The 25,238-nt window shown below is 37.3% G+C and overlaps 1 long non-coding RNA gene across 2 annotated transcripts in view; it reads right to left on the bottom strand.

Moving 5' to 3' along the window:
- Window positions 1-3,728: 3,728 nt before the first annotated feature.
- Window positions 3,729-25,238, bottom strand: part of LOC108447329 — a 90,120-nt gene continuing 68,610 nt past the window's right edge. Inside the window, exons 1-4 of one of the 2 annotated variants that reach the window (XR_001862845.1) lie at window positions 13,185-13,723; window positions 8,112-8,250; window positions 7,258-7,340; window positions 3,729-4,964 (exon numbers count right to left, since the gene is read on the bottom strand). This is a non-coding gene — a long non-coding RNA (uncharacterized LOC108447329). Of the gene's footprint in view, window positions 4,965-7,257; window positions 7,341-8,111; window positions 8,251-13,184; window positions 13,724-25,238 lie in introns of those variants that run through there. The other variant, XR_001862846.1, reaches the window with a different exon arrangement.

Below are 25,238 nucleotides of genomic sequence, written 5' to 3'. Positions count from 1 at the left end.
TGCTTACTTGAATAAAAAACAAAGCTTGTGTTTAAAGTGTGAACATTTTGTTTATTCAAGCAACATTTAATCCAAGCATGACAACAATAAAATTTTTTACTTCTATTTTCCCATCATTCCAGAGCCATGGTTTGCAAAATGAAAAATGACTTATTGCTTTAGCAGTTATCCCCATTTCCTTTTCCTTATGATGGCTGATTAGCATCCATGGACTTCTGTCGAGTGAATCTTACAAGGGGTGCAAGTGAATAATCCTTCATTTGCTTTCAGTTTCTAGGAAAATAGTTTCTTTACCTGTTGCTTGTTTTAAAAAGTTAACAAAATTCATGAAGCCTCAGAGAATAACTTAGCTCCAGCTAAGCATGTTTCATGTTACGATACAAAAAGCCTCCCACATCACTTCTTCAAATCCTATTTTTAAAAAGAATCAAAACTTTGCATGCCATGGAATCAATGGGGAAATGGGAAATGTGCAGTCACTAGAAATTCATTTGGTATTCATCATAACAGCATTTATCATAATGTACTCATTTGCCATTCCTGTGGCTGTCACACGTAAGAGAGTTCATTTTAACGTACACAGCTAATGAGCATATAAAGTGTTACTGAATCAACATTACAGTGCAACATTTTCTTATTTGCATTATTCACATGCTTCAGGTTTTAATACAAACCAGGGAAAGAATAAAAGGGCAGCTTTGAAAGGAAAACAAATATTATATGCACATGTGCTTTTCCACTATCTACTATAATATCACTTCTTTCTAGGCATCTGCTGCTTCCCACCTAGTTTGTGTGCATTGTTTTATAAAAGATCTCCAACTCGTCATTCTCTACATTTTTTCAAGCTACATTCAATTATTCTGATTCTTTTACTTGCTTACTACATGCCTCCTTCCTACAGTGTTCCTGCAACACCTTAATTTCTGCATTTTTAGAAGACAAATGGATTCACACTTATCTATTCTTGGTGGGATGAGAAGGACAGCCACCTTAGTTTACAGAATAATTCCTGTTTCAGGTAGCTTTCCAACTCTGTTGTTCATAGTGAGTTTTTAATGTCGATCCACCTCAAGTCCCCATTCCAGAATCTGTGCAAATAGTCTGAAAAATCATCAAATTCTCAGCAATGGTATAAAGCATTTCAAAGCATATTGTGCATTTTCTTAAATCCGTTTAATATAGCCACCCTTTCCACTAAAGTCTGCAGCATAAAATTGTTTGAAACTAGAAGAACAAGATTTTGCTGCAGGTATTTAGACAGCCTAAGCTTAGATTTAAGTCTATATAAACAGCTACTCTAAGAAATTAGACCATTTACTTGGTGTCTGAACAGAAAACTGTTAAAACAATGGAAAATTTAAAAAAGCTTTTATTTTTAAATAAAAATATTTATTTATAAAATTTATAAAAGTCATGACTACAAGTGGGATTTTGTATTTGGCTGTTAAAAAAATGATTTTGTAAGTGTAACTAACTCGTATGTAGTAATTTAAGGTGAGTGGAAGAAACACAGCTTCACTTATATCAGAGTTGTTTTTTTCCTCCATTACAGTTATCATGCTCCCAACTGTGTTTGCTTAAGCACTGAAACACATTTGGGCCTGGTAAACAGCTAAATAACTGTATTTCTTGTTTGTTAGAATTTAGAAGCAGCATAATGAGAAGAGGAAATCTTTATCAGACAGAATTATCGAAGACTTGCCTTCATTGAGGTAACACTAATATTTGTGTGTGATTGAAAGAAACGAAAACAGAGAAGAGACTGCAAACACAGATTTTTAAAGAGAGACTATAAGATACAGTAGTAAGAGATACAGAAAATTAAAGGGATAATACCTTTTGTTATCAAAATGAGAGTTGTACATCAAGGGAGACCCAAAACTTCATCTACAATCACTTTTAAGTCTCTAGTATATAAGGCATATTTATTTGCAATTTTAAAATAAGGACTGGATATAAAAATTGCTGATATAAGACACTACTCTGGGTGTATTTTAAAGTAACTTGAAGCTTGTTTCTTTTACTGCTTTACTTCCCCTGCAAAATTATCAGCATACAAAACGTGAGAGACCTCTGAATCCCTGAGGTCTGATGAGGTCATAAGACTGGGGAGAGTTGGAACTGCCAAAGCTGTTTCCATAGAGTAGGTGAAATGTTGATCACAAATTAGATATACCAGCTGAAATGTGCAAACATATAGTGGGGTTTAAATGAAAGAATCCTTACTGTGTCTACTAAATGCCTTCCCCGTCCTAAATATATTGCTTTCTTGGAAAACATTTCCCCTTTCACATCAGTGATTCTGTTGCCAGGTTCTATCTGCTAATCACCTACAATTCAATTTTGGGGTATATGTTCAGCTGCTTAAATTTTCTGCTCAGCAGACATGCACTGGGTTTTGTTTTCTACCAAAAATTAGAAAAAGTGTTTGAGAGGTACTGAAAAATGTTTTCCTCTAACCACATAACTGGAAGAGCATCCATTTAACCAAATGCTACTCCCAAGTCAGCAGTCAGACCTGTGCTCCACGTGACTCTTCTAGTACTTGCAGATTGTTATTTGCTCTAAATAACAATCTAAATAATTCCTGCAGCTCTGTTTTATTATGATATTATCAATTGCGGCTTTTTGCTCCTTTGGTGCTTTTAGTATAGGATAAATGACTCATTTGATAAGAGTTAAATGCAGGAAGGTAAAGCCAGGTCATAATATCGTGCTAGAAATGTGTGTGCAGCACATGACATAAGCTTCAGCACAGCGGGGGTTTAGGCTTTATTGACAAGCCTGAAAACATTATCTCATAAATTCATTGCACATAATTCCTGAGTAATCAAGGATTTTGAGCATTTTTATGTATTTTTTAAATGAAATATGCATATTACAGATTGAAAATAATGAATGTTATGATTGGGAGAAATGTACCACTTATATGTACTCAAAGCCTTCAACCAAACCCTTTCATTAAAGAAGAATCATTTTAGGCTAAATATTAAGGAAGTTGGAATCTCCTTTAGGTAGAAATCTCCTGTTTGTGCTTTCTGGTAGCAATAAAACTTACATTGCCATTTGTTTGAATATAAAATACATTTAAACAGAACATAAATGCATAGTGAAGCCCACCTGAGACCACAGCAACTCAGTTTAAGGATGTACAATGATAGAAGCAGGGCTTTAGAGCAATATGTCCATGTTCACCATTTGCTTATATAATTTTACAAAGTCCAAGTTTGCAAAGAGACAAAGGCAAATCTCAGCCCTCATCTGACTCCCCACTGGATCCAAGGCCAAGCAACACGACAACCCTCTTGGAATAACCTTGGCTAACTCACTTTGAGTCCTCTGTATTCCATAGTACAACACCATCCGTGTCTTCCCATTGCTGACATCGCTACAAGATCTCCCTAAAAAGGACAGTACACCCAGGACATGCCCGTCCACCGCTCAGGTAAGTGTGCTCTGAGGCCTTTGCGAAGAGGCAGCAGAAGCTCAGCCTTTCCTCTTTTCCATATTTCAGAGCTCTCCCAAAAGTGGTGATCTTGGATCTCTGCTCAATTAGTTTGAATTACAGGAGATAATTCCGTCTGCCAAGTATTGAACTGTGCAATGTAGGCATGAACATTCAAGCTACTTGGCTGAATGCCCTTTACAGTAACCTTAATTCATCTTACACTAAATTAGGACATCTAATTCACTGCCACCAAATCACCAACCAGCTCAGAGGACAGTGAGGCAAAGAACATATTTAATTTTCTAATAAGCTCTACTGTTTACCTGTTCTCTCCGTGAATTGCTATGTGTTTCCTTATAACATTATTCCTTGTTCACTAATACAGTATCCCCTTATGTCTTTATTCTCTGTCCACCATAGAAATCTTTCAATAGCAGTATGATTCTTTGGCTGATATTAGCAAAGAATGAACACTGCCAATGTCCACTCTCATTTTCATTAAATGATCTATGCCTTTTTATAGATCCTATTCTTCGTAAGTCCTTGTGTAATGGCGAGCAACAGGTTTCTTAATTTTTCATTCAATATAGCTTTCATTTATATTTTATTCATTTAAATTGTCCTTGTCTATAGGGAACATGCTACAGCCATATAATAGATTTCAAGGGTCTATTGTTTCTGCACTGAGCATCAGGATAAAGAACTAGAAAATATAGTTATAATAAGGATAAAGGACTAGAAAAGAAAGTTATACTCGAAGAACTTACTGTACACATTTAGACACACTTCTCTGAGAGCCTCTTCTCCTCCATAGATTGGACTCACTATTGGAAGAGACCTGGGTTCAAATGGCAGTTAAGTACATTTGATTGCCAGTAAATCTGGGATAGTTGTACTGTCTTATTTCTTCAGATGAGGACAATAACATTTTATTCAATATTAAATAATTTGAAATGTGTTCTGTTAGCTGAAAAAAATAAGCATAGTCTTCAATTCTCTGGTTCCAAGAAGAGGTGAAATTGTATTTCAAAAGGCAAACCTCAAAACATGAAAGGTCTGTGAAGAAAGTCAAATGGAACTCAAATTTTACCATGCTATCTTTGTTCTGAGGAATACTAGTCTAAGTCTCCAAGATTAACTGATGTAGGATATATCTCTAAGAGGAAAGTGTCCAAAATTGCCAGGAAGAATCTCCAAACAGGTGCTGCTGAACAAGAAGCCAGTTCAAAAAGTGGTAAACACATAACACAACTCTGTCAGACTGCAACTCTAAGGGACATAATGCCTGAAATCAATTATTCAACCCATTTATTCACAGCTCTCTACTATGGAATGACCTAAAAAAGACTGGATGCAGTCAATACCATGCAGTGCCAGAACAATTGCATCCAACTAAAACTGGAGCTTTTCTGCATTTCTGTTATGTTCCACAGTCTTCTTCTGTACCGAAGGCAGCTACTTCTGCTTGATTTTTTTCTTTGTCCATTGGAGTAACGTGATGACCCATAAAATTCTGCAAAATATCATTGATGTCAGTGGTTAAAATGCAAGCAAATATTAATATTAAATATTCAATCTACAAAATATCCATTTTAATTAGTACATTTGACATATTAAAAATCAACACTTGAGTAGTAAAAAGATTCTGCAGTTTAGGCTACACTCCACATGAATGATCATTTCAAAACTAAGAGATGCAAATTTAATCAATAGATTTAAAACTTTACATCACTTGAGGTACTCAAATTACTTCTAATCAGCCTAGTAAGGTAAAAGCAGCATTTAATTGTTGTTCCTACCCCCTCTTTGAAAGACAATCCCAGCTTCAGGCTGGAATTTGCTCAGAATTAGCTAGATTATCTGCAGCTTTCACTCTTCCTTCTTATTCTTGACAATTAAAGGTACACTATAATGTCCAGAAAACAAATAGGTTAAAATCCCAGATATCATTTCATCATTTAAGAAACTTGTGCTGAGTTAATGGATTTAAAAAAATAATATGGGTAAAGTGTCATTTTCTCATTGTAATACATTTAACAAAGCTGAAGTATTTTGTTGCTGATGAGATATCAACCTTTATATTTAAATCAACCTTTAAATTTGTGCGCTTATTTTCCAGAATTATTTTAAAAATTGCTTGTTTTGTGAAACAGGCAGTATAAAGCTCTCATGTTTTGGTAACTTATAGTATTAACCACAAATTGTCAAAAGTTAAAATCCCTTCTTTTTTCCCCTCCCAATTTTTAATTTTACAGCCTACATGTTAACAATGTTGTCACACCCATCTGTTAAAATATATGCAAGACACCTTGAAACACAATTCACACTGAATTTTAGCCCTGAAATATATTTTATTTTTCCAGAATGTTCTTCAACAACTTGTTGAATGTACTTCTGAAAAAGGGCAAGAAAGACTGAAGACCTAATTTTACATTTTTACATGAAAAGTCACACTGACATTGATAGAACTACTCTCTTGATGACTTTTTACATCTGGAATTAGTATGATTGTTTTCACTGTATTTTCTAGAATTATAACTGTACAGTAATAATTACACATGCAGTTGAACATATCTTAAAAATTCTTCAGCTCAATACTTAGCCTGGAGATTTTCAGGCTAAATCTTTTGACAGCATGCATAAAGCCTGTATTTCCTTTGAAATGGACACGTGGAATTATAACGGAGAAGAATATGAAAATTTTACTCTTTTTCCTTAAAGTTGTCTGTGGTAAGTGCTGCATAAGAAAGCCCCATGCTTTCAAATGGAGCAGAATAACTTCTTCATAAATTCTGGTATGCCACTACCTAGCTATTTAGCCTGCAATAGTATTGTATTTATATGAAGAAACTTTTCGACAACATATTTAAATTGTTATTCACACAGTTTTCCCATGAGCCACTAGAATTACATAAATAATTATAACCTGGGGTTACTAGTGGCTTGTCTTCAGTGAAAAGTCAGCTTCTGAGTCATGGACAACAGGGTACTTAGACACCAGCATGATGTGAACTGGGTCAGCAATCTTTCCACAAATTTCAAGGACAAAAATCATATGACACACACTTAAGAAAAAAACCCCCGGGCATCGCAACAGAATCACTCTTGTATTCTCTGATACCAGATGAGTCACTCCAGCAGGAGTTTCCAGGGCAAAATATTTTTGGACATGAGAGGAAAGCAGAGAATATATTTCATGTTGTACACAGGCTATTGCACTGTCTCAGCACTGTGACTTCCTAGAAGATGTGAGCTAAAACCAGCCACAGATTTCTGACACTGGTCTTCAGCAAGCAAACAATGCTAGTTACTCTGTGGTGTTGTGAGGACACTAACATATTCAGCAGTACACTTCTCAGTGTAAGATGGACTATCAGTATAAACTCACAGGTTGCTGTAAGGTTATGTCCTTCCCGTGCATGCAAACCCAGATAGGATTCTGACTGAAATATTGAGTTATTCCCTCAAATCCACATATGGGGGTTATCAGTTGTTAGGTGGGAAAAAATAAAACCCATAACAGGATATTAGAACTTTACCATGCATCACCAACCCCTCATTTAATAAATGGTGCTAGCGTGACTAAAGAAAGATCTAGCAAGGAGCTTTTGAAGGAAAGGCTGGGCCTGCAAATAGAAAGAGGGCAGCAGCTATTTTTTCATATGCAGCAAGCTCAGATTTTTCTTCTTTTGCTACCAAATGGGAACTACGTCCCATACCATCTTTTGACATCCTTTGACAAGGGTGACAAAGCACTGCTCAAGGGCTGGTGTGAAACCCACCCCCTTCTCTTTTCTTCCACTTACAGATGTTATGTAGAGTACTTGCACACACAGGTCTTGTCACCCATGTTCAGAGAGGGCCATAGGAGAAGAAAATCCAAAGAAAGCTGAAAGAAAAGCACAGAAAGAGCTAACTTTTCAATTTGATTCAAGTGCATTCTGTCAAGATTTTATTCTTCACCTGTGGTCGTGAACTGCTCTTGGCAACTCCAAGTCATAGCCCAACTCTTGCAACGTTTGGTATGACTTGCAGTACAGATTTTAATTGTTTTTAAGATTGGAAATGATCATCAGGCTAGCATACATTTTCTTTTGTTGTCCTTTTGGATAGAGTGCTTCCCTGTGAAACACTTTTGCCTGAGCTTCATAGGCATTGTGTAAGAAATAAGAAACTTCGAGATTGTCATATTTCCAAATTGTCACGTAATTCAAAAGGACCATTGTTCTTTCCAGAAATTTAATGTATTATTTGCTGTGTAAAAATCTATACTGCTTGTATTTTCTTATCGTTTCCAACTTGTATGCAATAGTTAAAATTAGGCAACATTCAATATTTTATTTACTAGTAGAAAAATAATTTAATACTCTGAACAGTTGTGTTCAGGAATCCATATATTGTCTGAAACAGTCAAGTTATGGGCTTTTCGCTGATTTTACAGACACTAAAATGTCAGTTATTTATTTACTTTACTAGATAATGTATGAGCAATCAGTTATCCTCTGACCTCAGATCCCCCGGGCACTTCCCATCTGTCAGACATTTCTGTAACTACATGTTCTTTCCCAACATCAGACTAATGCACTAGGCTTGAACGCATCCCTTACAATGAAAAAAGCTGAAACAAAAACAAGAAAGGTGTCACATCCAAAAAACTAACCTTTGTTTTCCCCATTCCTCTGCAAAACTCCAGGGAGTCATTGTTTTTACTGTGTGTTTGAGCTTCATAATGTTATACATCTGTAAGACCATCAGGTTGTTTTTTCCTTTGGTGAGACTGAAAGCTTCAACTCTGTTCACTAAGGCAAACAAAAAATCTTTTCAATGAGGCAGAACCTCAAGGGACCTCCTGTGATTCTGTGGCAGACCCATCAAAAACATGATCCCTAAGGGTTGTTTATTTTCCTCTCATTAATTCTTTGAGAAGGTAATTTTAATGAAATACAGAGTAATTGGACCTCTTTAAATGGTTAAATGGGGAGCTTCCTGGAAATATTTTCCCTGTGTATTTACACAGGAACATTTAAAGTGTAAATATGGTCCCAGGGTAGTTTTCTCACATTGTAATGGATTTAATACAGTGGTTCAGATTCAGAGTTGACATAAGTGTTCTGCAAATATAGTGCCATTAAAGTCAATGAGGCTAAGTCAATTTACACCAGTTAAGGGTATGACAGTGTGTACAGAAGATTTTTTTGGCATAATCATCCTGGGTTTGATAGCTTCATGGGCTGAGGGAGCTTTTAATATGATTGTGGGGCTTCCCGTAAAAAGGAGTTCTTCTGACATACAGAGGAAATGTGTGGGGAAAAGGAGATGAAAAAGTTAAAAAGTCTGGTTATGATACAATAATATTGAAACATCTGCAGTATAAGAAAACTGTATTGGTAGATGCCTTCATTTTCCGATGGGTGGGCAAGTGACTTGGACTGCCTCAGCTGTTAGAGAGGTACAGAGATATGTTTTGTATTTCTACCTCGACACAACCCATTAAAAGAAGCACGTATCTCATTCAATCCCACAGATCTAAAGGTCTCTCCCACGTGCTGTAAAGCAACAGCACACCACCCTGGGAAGAAATCACTATGATAGCCACCTGAGGGCATGCTAGGAAAAGAAGAAATTTGAGTCTTGTATACAAGTGTGGCTTTGACTCACCCAAACCCACAAAAACTTCTAGGAACTATATCTTTTATTGTATTTATTTGGTTCATTGTTTTCCCACAGATTATTTGCCTTTCATCTTTGTGACTCACTAGTGGGGAGCTAAGAGCATCTGAGGCATGGGCCTGAAAGGAAACGTACTGGGCCGGTAAAAACAAGTTTGCTCTTCATTTTGTGCAATACATCCTTCTGCTTTGGGAAGCAGTTCTCTGCAAGCAGAAAACATGAACAAAAAAGTAAAATCGTCCATTTTCCAGTTATTCTAAACAGTTTAAAGTTTTCTTTATTGTTGTTTTTTTCACTACTCTTCTCTAACTCCCTCCTCTAATCCGCATCTCCACAGAATACTTGCCCTTATTACAAGGGCCCAACACCCAACAGGTACTTTATAAATATATACAGGTTACATATTCAGCCTCATTTTCTGATTTATTTCCTCATGATATTTACTTTGCCTAGTCTGGTTGTTGTGGCCTTTATTGCTAAAGTTACCTGACAAGCTTCCCCATCACCACCTGGCTTTTAATATAAAAATATTGGAAGAATACAACAACTGAAAGATAACATTACTTATTAACAACTTTATCCCATTACTGAAACAAATACCTACTTTTATTCACTAAAGGCTTTCTTGGTACTTAAAAAAATTTCAAAATATGTTTTGGGAAATTCAGGTTAATTTTTTTTTGTTATTCGTTATAAAGTAAAAAGAATCTAGAAACTATTTCTATGTGGTTGTGAACCTATTTTGTCAAACTGTGCTGGGAAAGGTAGTGGCACATATTTGGTATAAAGTATAGCACTACAGACTCATTCCTTCAGGATAGTTTTTGAGCCTTTTCTGAATTTTACAACAGCCTAGAAGACTTCATGGAGGCACTTGCATTTTCCTTTTGGGAGAATGGGAAATATTTTTAGTGTTAAACACAAAAGGAAGGAAATCACAACCCTACTTGCAGCATTAATTAAAAGAGAGAATCATCCAAGATTTGTTCATTTCCTTTAGTAGACTCAAATTACAGTGTTACAAATAGATTTTGAAAGTGTGGAATTTTGACTTGAAAAAATAATAGCACATAATAGCCTTATCTGATGCGTGGAAGAGATGTAAACCAAATGAGCAGGAGCACCATAATTAGTAAAAAATACCAGAAAAGGAGTTCTGATGTGGTTATATTGTGAGAAATAATGGACCTGCTTGCAGAGAGAATATTCCACTTGATATATATACTTTTTAAGTTTACCAGTGGGAAAGTTATGTCAGGCACATGCACAAGCTTTAGTCTGTATTTTTCAACACGTCATTTAAAGCACAGGCTGGTAAATACCTACTCAGGTTTTACTCATTGCTCCAAGAGGCAACTGCATTTCCCTTAATATGCTTGGATAATAAAACAGTTGGTGGTAATTATCTTAATGATTTCAGCATGAAGATTAGTAACCCTTGTAATTTTTATCCTTGCTAGTATAAACCAATTTACAAGGGCTCAAAGTACCTGTTAAACTGCCAAAGTAGTGTACACATTTTCAGCACTCAAATTAACCTCTGAGTTTAGAACAGCAATACTTTTTTCTGTACAAAAGTGATGCCTCTCTACTTTTTAAGTAGGAAGCATTAGTAATTGAAATACTAATTGGGAACAGACGTTGGATTTAAAGCACTTTTTCCAGAAGGAATGAGGAAATGCTACTCTTCAAAATGAAATTTGGATATAAATGACCCAAGAAAAAAACACCCTCATTTTCCTCTGTTTTTTTTGAGTTTTCGTACATTGGAATTATCATCATTACTGTAGCAATACATTATGTGTGTTTTGTATAGACTGTATAAAACCCACAATAATACTATATATTTTATATATATAGAGAGAGAGATATTATCGAAGTCAGTGAAGACCCTCAAATTAACACAGTTCAAAGGCACATAACTGGATGCATGTTGCAGCCCCTCTTTATTCTGTAAGTCGGTTCAATAAATTCTGCTTCAGTGTGAGGTTAAGTAACCCCCTAACCTAAACACACAAACACATTCTGCAGTTACACCAAGAGCCACTTGCATACTCCTAATCTGTCTGTAAAAAATTCCATTAAGGAATTGCTCTCCCACGTATGATCGGTGAAATACAATACATCTTTGTACAGATGAAGATTGAAAAGCAGTCAAACACTGTTTATAAAAGACTGGTAGATACATCCTTGTCCAGTAGTTCAATTTACTGTTGAACCTGTGTACTTTTTAATTACAAACAAAGAGTTTGTCCATGTCTCTTATCTAGAAACTCCTTTAATTAAGTATGAAAACACTGTTCCAGGCTATGATTTTCCAGCAAGAATCAGGGAGTAGACTAACAAGAATTCTCTAACTGGAAAGGAAAGATAGAGTGAACATTTAGATTTTCACCCACAATCAGATGCAAGGCTGATAGAAGCTTATCTGATAAGTTTACTTATCTTTACCTTAGCTTGCCTTTGCATCCAAGACACACACTTGATTTGTCAGAAGCAAGGACATTATTTTCTTTTTGTAAAAATTAATTTTCCTTTCAGTATCTCAAAGATGAGATTATCAGTCAACAAGTATAGTTTTCATTTTTTCAATTGTTTCTATTGTTTTCAGTCCTATCAACATTGACTATTAAAGGTCTTAGAGTAACCACACAAATTTGTCTACAAAATACTTTTCAGCAACTTTGCATTTTTTCTTCTTCATTTCTGGCTTTATTTAGTTTTTACCATTTTCATTTTTTCTATAATGTAACTTTTATTCATTATTCATGACATAAAAACAAAATGGAGGAACCTCTCCTCTTATTTCTTTCTACATTCTTTATTTCAATGTGCAATTTTTGACAACCGTCTGCTTAGAGTAGACTTTGCCTCCCTCTCCAATTCATCCCTGTCATAACAAAAATATTGACAGAAACAATTTCTTCCAGGAAAATAGAAAGTTGATTAGTGAAAGCTTGACTTATTTTTTCATTAAAGTCCTGGTGTACTCTCACGACCTGTGTTGTATTCATTTATGTGTTCACATGAATTTATTAAAAAATTAAAAGGTAAAGCTCCAACACCAAACACTGGATTTCACAGAAGGATTCAGAATATAGCTAACATTTACAAATTACCCTAGGGCTTTTGCAAATGGCAAGTACCATGTCAGATGAAAATCTCTGGGTGCAACATATGTAGTGTAAGAGGAGGCACTTTAACAACAATTAAAGGGGAGAAATGACAGCAAACTTATGTAAATGAGAACAAAATGAGATTGAAAACACCTGCAGTGACAACACCATGAGGAGTGAAAGATGTTGCATGTGGATAAGGGGGACGTAGGGCAGAAACACTAAGCCACAGGCATTCAGTGGAGAACATGGGGAGTTTCTTAGGAGTAAAGTTTTAAAAAGCCAGTAACACAAAGTTACTTGATTATTATTAATCACTATTATTTGGATTGTTATTATATTTTACATTGTTTCAATTAAATTGTTCTTATCTCAACCCATGAATTTTACTTTTTTTGATGATTCTTCTTCCATCCCACCAGGGCCAGTGAGGGAGTGAGCAAGTGGCTACATGGACTCTGTTGCCAGCTGCGGTTAAACCATAGCACTGTCACAGCCAAAGCCAGGTGAAGCCCCAGCCTGTTGTTCCTCACAGACCACAGGAGCCACAGGTGCCCTATGGCAGGGATGACTGGGGCAGGTGCACCTTGCCTGCCCCTGAGGCCCCCTGCCAGTGCCTTTCCCAGGACACACAGCATCAGCAGCTACCCACTGTCAACTTTTTCCCTTCGCCCTCAGCCTTCAAGGAAGGATAACCGCAAGAAGAAACACAAAGCTGAAGAGCCCTTCTTTTGTAGAAGTCTTCCCTTGCACAACTGTTACGATCCAGTTTTTAGGTTCTTAGAAATGCTTCTGCCTGAATTAAGGTGCAAGGGAGACCATATGCCAGTGACAATAGTAAGGGTTTTATTTGATGGTAAATATGAGAGACAGAGAGAAAGAAAGAAGTAGAAAAATAGGTGGGGGGGGACAGAAAGAGAGAGACAGGGACAGGATAAGGAAAATACCACCACTCCATGGATCCCGATGATATTCGTTAATCCTCTCCAGCTGGTCTTCTTGGTGGTGAAGGTCCCCCCAAAAAGCATAGAATCCAATGGCGTCGAGCAAGAAGGCAATATCCAGGCATGTCCCCCTGGGGGAGGCGGGCAGTCTCTCACAGCAGACTCGGGATCTGCTGCACCGGGGGTGCAAAGCCTCCGGGGAGCACTTCGGGGGGTTATGACTCCCCCTCAGCTCTCTCACGGGAAAGTCCCGCGGATGTGCCCTGTGGGGTTGGGCGTTCCACAGCCGGGCCGGTTTGTGTAATAGAGGATGGGTGTTCACTGCCTCTGACCAGAGGTTACACTACACACCTGAAACCTCCTCCTCCCCCCTCGGTTGGGGTGGTCTGTGTAAACCTGGCTTCTGTGAGCTGTGCTCTCCCCCCACCCCAAACTCAGCTGGGGATGATTCTCAGCGCAGCTTTGGCCTTTTGTGGATGCATACCTTTCCCTCAGCGTCAGATGATTGAACAATAGGTTTCCCTTTATCTAATCAGCAGTTCGACTTTAGGTTAAAAGTCCCAGTCTTCAGACAGGCTTATTCGGTTGCAGCTTCTTTGTCATGAACGAAACTTTCAATGCTTGAGGCAAGAACTATTTTCAGTCTCTGACAACAACCAGTTGGAAATTCTCAGGGATCTGATTTGTCTCTGCTTTGCTGGGTGGCTCTGGCAGCTGCATGCCAATGATGCAACTTTTGACGTTCTAATGATTTTGGCTGGAACGACCTTCACCGTTTCTGTAGTAGTTATATTCTTAGTTTATATTCTCTACTCGAGGCTCACATATCTTCCCATAGAGGCAACAGAACTCCGGCAGCTTGCACACTGCTGACTCTTACCTGATTGTGACCCCAGGTCCCTCTCCAAGCGGTGTTCCCAGGATATCATATCACACATTGCAGGTGTGCCCGACAATCTTTGTCCTCCACCTTGCAAAATTGCATTTGGCCATTTCAAAAAATTTGCATTTTTTCCAAAAGAAACACCTTAGAAAGCAAATTAGACCTGTGTATATATGAGCTATCTTCATAATTAATTACTGTTCAATCAGCATTAATGTAATTTACATATTTTCTCAGTAATAAGTCCATATATTTTCTTCCAGATCTTTTGCTATGCATCTAATAACACTGAAACAAGTTGGTAAGGATTCTCATTAGAAATATCCACAGCAGATGATGATATAGTATTAGATAAAGTACTTTTTGGCACCTACTACTTGAGCAGCATGACTGAGCACTTTAGTCTTTTAAGGTTGTTTCCATTAACCCTGTGGCTGGCTTCTAAGAGGTGCTGAATTTAAGAGAAAAACCCTCAGATATAAGTATCTCTCTAATAATTAGGATACCTGAATGGCTAAGAGAAAACCTAAGAGGCTTTGCAAATTAGGTTTTATACTTGGAAGCTGATGCTAATTGGCGGATCTTAGTGAAAAAAATTTATTAAATTGATGAGCAACAATCAAATGGGGGTGATGCTAACAGAGTAAACTTCTAAGGAACATAAGCTTCATACAGGTTCCAGAAAATCTGAGATAGAGTTAAATTGTCTTCTCTTGCAGCCCTTGTTTCTGAGAAAGAGGAAAAAGGTTGCAGATAAATAAAGAGAGTATCAAGAAAGATGAATTTGCTGTAGCCATTTTAAAAGATTTGATAAGAAAGCTGGATAAACCCTCAATTTCCTGTGTCCTTCTTTTGAGAAAATACCACTGAATACTAAGCCTAAAGCACTGAGATGGCCTAATTTGTAATTAATGGTTATTGGTGGCATAAAATAGACACTTCAGTTTTACAGGATATGCCAGGGTAGAAATGTAACCAAATATGGGTCCTACTAAGAGACTAATCAAAATCCTAATTTCTGGAGGCTTGTGTAGTGCTGTTAAACACGATTTTTAAGTGGATGCCAGTCGCTTTATTAACCTTTCAATTATGCTGCACCAAGAAGTTTACAATATGAAGAGATGTTAAGGCCAGACAGTATTATTTGATCACATCCTCAAATATTTACATACAGGAAAACTGTTTTACTATCATTCTAGGAAAATAAAACATGTGTATAGTTTTTATAGAAACAAGTAAGTTATAAAATTTTCCCGTGCAACATAAGTAATTCACCTTCAGGATGGTTTTTAACAATTCTCGAGGTCTCTTCCAAATATTAACTCACAAGTTCTGAAACAACAGTGTTCAAGAGCATACATAAAAGTGTATAATAAACCACTTAATCCCTGTTTTGAGTGCAAACCTACAGACAACTTTTATTGTGGAAATACTCTTGCCTTGCCACTAAATTTTCCCTCTTCTGAGCACATGGGGGGAAGGAGGAGGAATTATTATTACTGCTGATTTAATTAAGCTACTAAAATTACTGGTCCAGTCCATTGGGAAATGACAAGTTTGAGATTGCAAATTGGATGTAATCATCTCACCTCATTATTATTTTTGGCACAAAAATAAATTAATTTTGTGTATTTTCTGTTCTCATTACTGTACTTGTCATAAGAGAGAACTATCGAACTTTTAATAATGCCTGCTGTACTTTGCTAATTATGGTATTATGCTCCACAACTTTGACATTTTCAACCCTGTCCTTGATTTGCTGGCTATTCCACTCTTCCCTGTCAGGTTAATAAAGGCTGTAAATATGGAATCAGCAAGGCAATTTTCTACAAAATACAATTGCCCCACTTTATACCTCTCTAGTTTTCAAATAGGAAAAGGGGTGGGAGTGAAGAGAAAATTAAGCTGAACTGCACTGATATTGCTGTATTTTAAACTATTGGAATTATTTTTGTGCACAGAAGTAAATAATATAATAATGTGAAATAATATCTCTGGATATCACATTTACATTCAAGTCCAAAGATGAAGCTCTTTTTCTAGAGGTAGGCGGGTTTTGCTAATGAAACTGAACTACAATTGTGTAAGTTACAAATAAAAACATGGTTTTGAGTCTTTGTACATAGAAATGCTATAGATTATTAGAGAAACACAATCTTGGTTAGCAAAATTTGCATCAAAAGCAAAAAAGAAAATCAGAAGCTTCAAACCAGAGAGTTATTACATTATTCATTCTCTTCTTTGTGGGCCTGTGGTAGAGAAAAGGACACGAGACAGGCTGGTTTAGCTGTCAGCAGTGTTCCAGTAACATACTGCTTGCTATATACCATTTATTTTCAGGTAAAACAATCATTAAACCTTCTTCACATCAGAAGACCTCTTAGCTTGTGAAGGAAGGAACAAACAACACTCACAGAAATGAGAAAAGACCAAAGTCATGCTAGATAGCAGAAAAACTTCAGAAAGATAGCCATGTTTTCCTCCAGTACCAGCAAAATCTGCCACTTAAAGTGATTCAAAGTTACACTTTGAATGGCAATGTTTTCCAAAAATACCTTTCACCACCTATACCTTCTTAGAAATGTGTTCCTCCTGGATGAAGGCATAGCTAAACTGTCACATGACTAGGTAATCTTATGCTCTATTTTTTTTAATTGTTGAATAAGTCCAAAACTCAGAGTTACAGATCCTGATGGTAACTACGTGACTGACTTCCTTTTTCCAGGGCTTTGGGTTGAGTAGAAAATGAAGCTTATGCTGAAAAACTTCCGCTGGCATCCAGTCACATTCTTACACCAGCTGAAAGCCTTAATCCAAGTTTTCAAAGCAGTTAGGGGATCAAGCTCCAGCTACATCAGAGAATGTAGTTTGATCTTTAAATCACAGAAATAGAGATATTTTTTAGAGAACACAGAGAATGAAGATCACAAAAGCCAGAACAAAGCATGCAAGAGCCAGGGAGAATGCATTTTGTCTCTAAAGAGGCACAGCTCTGAAGGAATCCTCTGTCTTTCAGAGGACGCCAGATAGAGCGGGTTTGATTGCCTTTCAGATGCAGTACATGGCTCCATTTTAAGTGACAGAACACACTTTTGATCTCCAGCTCACTAATCCTCCCAGAAGCCCTCCCCAACTGCACTCTCAAACAAAAAATTAAAATGCCAAGTCCTCAAAGTTTTTCAATGAAAAAGGCAAAAGCATCAGAGTCCTCGTAAATTTTATGAGTTACTATAATATTATTAGGGTATATGAAGCCAGGTTCTGCCTGGCTTCTTAAACATCATCTTCTTGATCCACACAAATGAGAAGTTTTCTCCTAAGCTTCATAGCAAAATAAGCAATCTTGGAGATCAAAAGTACGTAGTTACTTGGTAAAAATAACACTAACGTGCAGAAGAATTGAACAATACAGATTAACTGTAGAAAGACACAGATGCTGAGATGCCATTTCTAAAAGTTACTTGGCACTTGATCAAAAGTATTACTCCAGAATTTGACATCACATTGCAAACAACTTTCCTAAGTGGCCCATGTGAAGTTGTGTAAGCACCAGTGAATATCTTCACGTAGAACTGGGATTTCAAGTCATTGAAAGTTTGACACTCCTGTCTTCTTTCTTCTCTAAGGATAAATATTTCCCATATTCCAAAATTAAAGTAGATGTCCTATCTGTCGAGATCTTTCTAGCACATATCTTCTAAATATAAAATTTACGGCTTTGAACAAATGCCTGTAGTGAAAGAGCAAATTCTTGTGGAGAAGCAAAGGGTTATAGAAAGAGCATCAGATAAAAAACAGGATTACTTGCAACCACTGAAACAATTTCTATGGAAAGGACTCCAAGTGGCTAGAAAATCTGGTAAAAATAAAACCTAGAAAATTATTTTTAGCAGATATATTAATCATTTAGAGCTTTTAAATCAAATGAAACAAGTCTGTGGAGAAAAAAAAACCCAACAAACTAGTTTCTCTTAAATTTAGAGCCATATTTTCACTGACCTTAATAAAATCAGTGGGTGTCTAACATGATTCTGCTGTGTTTGGCTTATTATTTTGTCTAGACAAAAGGCGAGATCATATCTGTAAGTCACATAACAGTTTTGTATCTGTTGGGAAACAATAGTACTAAGCAAAAAAGATTAAAGATAAATTGCAGCAAAGATTTGGTTTCTTCTGAGGACACATGACCTATGCAAGAAAGATACACATCTATCACCTTGTAGAAAAGGCTTCCTCTGACTCTGTTAGCAGAAATACTTCTCAAGAGTTATACTTTAGTTGGCTTTTTCCTCTATATAAAACTATACAAAGTTTCATTTTAAGAAGTTGGGAAATCCCAAATTTTCAGGCTGTGTTGTGCTGCCTTTTAAGCCTTCTGAACAATCAGAAATTCGTTAGCAGCTCACTTTTTCTCTGGGACCCAAAAGCTCTGAGGCAGGTATTAAATACTCCCACTTTAAAGCATTCAAAACAAATTCACAATCTGTTCCATATTTACTGATTCACTAAAGCTTGATGGCCACTAGAAAGCAGATGTTAGGGCTTTCCTGTCAACATCTGTGCTTGCTATGAATAAGTAGAGCTCTTCTAATACAAAAGTCATTATGAAGGAGCGAATAAAAACCTTCAAAGAACTTAATAAAAATTAATCTGTACTAAGTAATGTATTTGTGCAGCAAGGATCTGAATGCTAGTTCTTTCCAAGAGATCTAAGGAAGCTTCAGGCTATATTTCCAGACAGTATATAACAGGGAAAAAAAATAACAGTTACATAAATATGTGTAGTTTTTTAGTGGTTGCCAAAGAGATTCATTTGATATTTTTATGATCCAAGTGTTTTCCATTTAGCCAGCAGACACTGGTAATTTTGTTCTGCAGAGAAAGCCATAACAGACCAAATAAACTACTTCATACAATAAAGCTGTTCTGCCCTTAAGGTACAGAGCTTTTCCATACCGTTTCCATTTGAAAGTTTATTCAGATTATGAACCCCCTGCTGACACCAATAGCTCTACTCTCTCTCTCCCTTCCCAAATCTTAAGTCAAATTGTTGGGCCAGCACTTTTACTTTGATTATGTGAAGTCCCTGTGGAAAGATACAGTACAGTCTAAAACATCTTTATTTTACAGTCTGCTGTGATCTTAAATATTTGAATGCCTAATTTACAGGCATGCTTAGGGAAGTGTTGGTGCAAAGAAACTGGCCATTCATACACAGCCCAGATTAAAGTGGTGCTTCTCAGTAACATGATCTATAGCACCAGTTAAATAATTGAGAAAAAGTCTACCCTAAAACATCTGTAAGTAATTTCAATTAAATTTTAAAATTAATGGCTGACTTTAGTCAGCTGATTGTCTGGGTTTTTTATCAAATGACCCTGTGCCCTACATGCTGTGCTGACTACCTGAATGATGGTGTTGTTGCAAGCACAGATCTGGGCAGATGTGGAGAGGCCCCAGACACATTGTCAGCTGACCAGAAACATCTTAAGGCACCAAATTCAGACATCTGTGCTCTGCCTCTCAGCTGTGCTTGGTAGCATGGGTTTACCGTGCCCTTGGCTGTGCTCACACGACACAAATCAGCTTTTAGCGAAGGCATATCCACTTGTACCTGCCTGAAATATGGTGCACAAAACCTTGTTTCATTACTGACCACTCCATAACAGAAAATAAATGTGGACAATCAAGACTGGTGCCTTAATGCAGATCAGTGCCTTAATTCACCAGCTGCAATGCCTTTTGGACTTGAGGGGGTCAACATGGATGCAAAGAGGCATCAGAACAATAGTGATGGAGCTCAGCGTGAGCTGCCCTGGTGCAGACAGAGCCACAAGCCTGCAGAAACAGACAACTCATTTCTATTTATATTATCTGGGCTTTAGAAGATTATGTTGCACAGTTCTTGTTCCTACATGTGAGAAACAACCACCTCTGTGGGCAGCCCTCAACCACAGCGGGTAATGTGTTGGCAGTGTCCAGCCATCAAACAACACATGCCATTTTTTTCCTTAAGAGGGGAATAGTTTAGTTGCATCCCAGATCAGTTCTCTTCATAGTATTGCTTTAGGCAGGAATAATCATGGGGATGAAATATTTTAACCCAATATTGCTGCCAAGCACTTTTTCAATGTTGAAAGACACCCTGAGTTATGGTTTTGATTAAATTAATATTTATATATTGTTAAAAGATGTGCTCAGCACTTTAGGATTGCTCAGGATGCCAGATTAAGAAATTATCAGCAAAACCAAAAATTTCAGTGATGCTGCTGTTCAGCAAGCCAACAATAATCACAGTAATTGCACCTTAGGGAAGTATAGGAACAATTTCCTTCCCGTGTATCAGGACTGTGAGTCATTACAGGACACAGAACAGTAAACTAAGAACTAGCAAGGGCTAGGTCAGAAATCACAACTTATGCAGTAGAATTTATGAACAATTTTTGAAATGTCAAGATGATCTTTCACATGCTCTTACATCGACTAATAAAATGATTGAAATTTGCTGTGGTTTCGCATGTTCTAAAATCTGCAGTGTGTCAGGTGGATTTTCACATTTGTCTTGAAGTAGACTTTGGTTATATGACTGTCCTCAAAATAAAGAAGAATAAAATAAAAGCAAGGAGAGACAGTTGTGTGAGAGACTGAAATGCTGAAGGTTAATGACTCAAAACAATCAACAGTTTGCAAAATCATCAGGCTGCCTTGCTGAGGCCGGGTTTGCACCACCAACCAAAGAGGAGGATGAGTTTTTGATGTGTGGTGACCATGATAAACTGACCTTTGTTTAACAATAAGATGGGCCTTGAGCCAGATAAGGGACAAGACTGATAATAAATATGTCCTGAGGATGTGGGATCCTGCTTTTCATCATGCCAATATCCTCTCTTACACAGCTGGCTCAGGTATAAAACTCCCCTCCAGGCAAGGTATCAGACCATTCATAGTAGGCCTGAAGGTTGTCATGCCTTCTGATGGGGCACACTGATGTGAGAAACAGCAGTCATGTCTTAGAAAGGGTCATAAACCATCAAAGACCCCTGAAACACCTTTAGGCTCACTTTTGGGGCTTTCCCCAGAGCACTGCACATAATCCACAGTGTTGCAAAAGACAGCGTAAAAAACCTACCCTGCCAGGGGAGGTACCTGGACATTCCCACCTGAACCTGAATGTAAATTAACCCATTGAACTTGGTGTTTCATGGGCTTCTGTCACCCCCAGAGAGATCAAGGTTGTGACAATCAACTCAACAAATGAACAGGTAAATTTCAATAATCAAGTCTTGTTGCTGGATCCTGTTGTGATTCAATTATAAGAGGTGTTTCTGCCCAAACTAATGAACAAATTAGACCATATGCCAAAGTAAATATTACAGATTTTATTTAATTTTAACTTATTTTATTACTAAAATGTGAGGTAGAGAGATAGAAAAAAGTAGGAAGGGAGGAGGGAGAGAAAGAGAGTAAGACAGAGTGAGAGGGAGAGAAGCAGAAATTAGTCAAAAGATATCACCACCATGTGGATTCCTATGGCATCCCACCCTGGCCTTCTCAGTGGTGGGGGTCCTGGAGTATGTCCTTACACAGTCCAAGTTCCAGGTATCCACGGGGCACAGATAACTTGAGAAGGTATGTGTATAAGCATATTGCTTCATTTTCCACAGTTTGCCATGGTGGGAATTTTTGTCTGGATGCTAACTAAACCTCCACTTCTGTTAAGCCTGGAATTAGTTCCTTCCTGCTCTGCCGTCTGTGCTTATATCAAATTCCTGTTGTGGTTGCTTATCTTATGGGAAGTTCCTTCTTTTGAGAAGTTGACTGTATTCTTTAAGTCCTTACACCCTTCCTTTTTCTTTTCATTATGTATTTTCTTAAGCAGTATCTTTATACTTTTATATTGTTTCATTTCTATAGGTAACAACGAAAATGTCTGCATATCTGCCTTCCATTGCAATCAAATTGCTCTGATATAAACCCTACGTATATGTATAGACAAGGGTCAGTCTGTGTTACTTCGCTCTATTCAGCCCCGAGGGATCTATTAACAAGAACCTTCGTTACCCTCGCCTTCAGGGGCAGGTTGCAACAAGTTGACACACCAGTGATGGAAGCAGAGCATACTGAAGTTAATACTGATTTAAGTACTCCAGTTTCCAAATATTCTGTTTCACTGTGCTTTTAAAAACAGAATAAATCCAAATTGTCTTGAATAGCTGTATTTAACCCATAATTTTAACTCTCTACATCTCAAATTTTGACTGAAGTTGAAAAGTAGAAATGCAAGTTGACCTAAAGAGTATGAAACCATCTTGGAAGCCCCCTTCCTCATGAACTCTCACTGATTTCAGTGAAATTATTATTGCTATTGATTGGTAGAAATTACTATTGCCATCTTCTGGTGCAATTGAAAATAGGAAGTTATCCTTATTAAAACATGTGTTGAGATTGCTGATGCTATCTAGGGCTGGGAATGGTACTGTTCCTTTCAGAATGGAACTTGGAATACATAATAGGTGTGGTTTTCCTCTAAATAAAAAGCTGTGTTTCTCTAAAGACCTTTTTTGTACACTTGTGTGTATAGAACTCAAGATTTGTCTTAAAAAGAGTGACGACATATCAAGCTTGCTAAATTTCTGAACCTTTAATAAAATTCTGTTTTGGATAATTGAATGGTCTGTTGTGATGTGTTTGGCTAAATATCTAAGAATAATAAGTTTCTATTACCAATTCAAAGTTACCATCATCCTTTTCTAGGTTTTCAAGGATTTGAAGTCTGTAACAAAACAAACATACACTATGTTTGCTTTCACCTTCAATGGGCAATAGCCAAATGTCTGATGCCTACAGCAAGTGTTCATGGTTCTAGACTGAAAAGTAATGGGGAGATCTTTGGGCACATTCAAAACACCCTGTGTAATTTTTTACTTTGATTGTGAAAAAAAATGTAGGCCAGCCCACTTAAGAGCAATCCACTTGTAAAAATTAGTCACGAAGATAATAAAACCCACCAACTCAGGAGTTAAATTTTCGATATAAAAGGCTGCCAGAAGTGTAATACATATTTCAGGGTAAAGCATATTGACATATTTTCAAGTATTTTTTAAATATTGCAAGGCTTTGTGGCTGCAAAGTAAAATGAACAAGTTTCAGCCTTGGAATATGTCAATGAATATCTAGTCAGTAAGGACCAAGCCATCAGGGAATTTTACATTATTTGATGGCTTTGTAGCTCTATGTGTACCCTTCCACCTAAGTACAACCTCCATGCACCAATAGCTTTGTGAAATTTTAATGGCCTGTGTTTTAGAGTCTAGGCGTTTTCAGGTTTTCAAATCTGCACATCTGTAAACTAATTATACAGAAGGGAATGAAATGTGCTTCCTTACCTGCTTAGGTATAGGAGACTGATTTCAGAGTTTTTAGAGACTTAAATTCAGGACAAAAAATAAACAGGGAACTTGTTCAAGGACCCACTGGGAGTTTTTTCACTAAGTGCATTATATATTCTCCTTCATTATAAATGGTGCTACTTAAAGTAAATTCTTAAATTACTGGAAATGATTCAGCATTAAAAGAAGTTTTTATGGGCTCTAAGATTAAATACATAATACCCTCAAAGAAGGGGGGGAATTAAAGGGGAAATGAAGAGGAAAAATCACATAGATGATGAACTGTTCCCCATTTTTCTTTACAGATCTAATACCAGACTAGAAGATAATAACAAAAAAAGAGAATCATGAATATGATTACCTAACTACAGCACACAATGCCTTGGTGTTGCAGATGCTCTATTCACCCAGAGAACAAAGATGCGATCTTGCTGGATTATAGGCAGAGGTTGATCCACACCAGCTTCTCAGTAGCAGGTAATCATGAGGTATGCAAGGAGGTATCCAACTCCAGCTCGTTTGAGTGACGCTACTTAGCCCAGGTACTCGAGTCCTCCTCAGGACATTCCCATGAGGTCTGAATAGGGACTGGCTTCCCTTTGTCCCACGGCCATCCTAAAGAAGTAACCAAAGGCTGAGCTGGTCTAAAAACCTTCCCGGTCCCCAGAGGGAGCCTTTCTAAAATATCTTTCTTTATCCTTCAGCTGAAGATATTGTATCGTGAAACAACAATGGGTCAAGCTAGCACATTAGGCCGTGCTCCAAAAACACCCAGTCATGGCTGGTGCTGAGCCTACAGTTTTCCTCCTCTTTTCTCTATGCTTCCTTAGAGTACCCCCAGGAAGTGCCATCCTCCTTTCCTTCCTCAGCTTCTGCACCCCAAAATGTAGAGAGGTCAGCCTGAACAGCTGAAAAATGTGCTTCAGGATGCACTGGGCATTCTTTGAACAGGAGAGGAAGCAATAACTTTCTAGAGAAGAAAGTTGTAGTGGGTTTATGAAGAATTATTGGTTGCATGGCAAGAGCCTTGCAACATGAATTCAATTAAATACATAGATCTTTTACCCTCCATAAATTATGCATTTGCAGGCAGCCACTTAGCTGATACTCGAGTTTTAACCAAACTCCATTAGAACTGAAGGACAGAGCAAATTTTTTCTGTCATGGCAAATGTTGTACTGGTCCTCTATACCATGGATAGATGAGTTTTCAGATGTCATCCCTCAATTCTCAGGGATCCTTCCTTTCCTAGTTCAAATCTCTAATCAGCCTATCTACCTTCCTACACTGACAGTCTTCATCACACAAATGTTTGGGAAGCATTCACTCATCACAAAACAGGGGACATCCTGAGCACTCAAGAACTTTTTAAAAAGACATTAACTTTGATTATTATTGAAGCAAATCAATTACTCTAATTTTAAAGTTTTGCTGGATCCAAGTCAACCAATACTACTCCTTGTCATCCACGAAAGACACATCAAACAAAAATTTAAAACTCTCATAGATGCCAAATATTTTGGCAGCCATCCACCAGTCTCTTAAAAACCTACTTAACTTTTCATGGCAGTCAGGGTTTTCCAAAGTTCATCTATTAAATGCACAATTCCTTGAAAATTAGAGTAAGCCAATGAGTTGAACCTGTCAAAATGACACAACTGGAGTTGGAGACAGTGACACTGGAAGGGGTCCTCAAATGTCCCCATCACAGCAAAGGATTGTGAAGGTGGAGCAAGACTCTGCTGAGCTGGATGCTTTACAAATTCAGAAAGAAAAGGTGATTCC

Source organism: Corvus brachyrhynchos, unplaced genomic scaffold (genome assembly GCF_000691975.1).
Source record: "Corvus brachyrhynchos isolate BGI_N302 unplaced genomic scaffold, ASM69197v1 scaffold105, whole genome shotgun sequence".
In the NCBI taxonomy this organism is placed as follows: Eukaryota; Metazoa; Chordata; class Aves; order Passeriformes; family Corvidae; genus Corvus; species Corvus brachyrhynchos.
The sequence above is the reverse complement of the archived record's forward strand: the minus strand, read 5'-3'. Positions and strand labels throughout refer to the sequence as shown.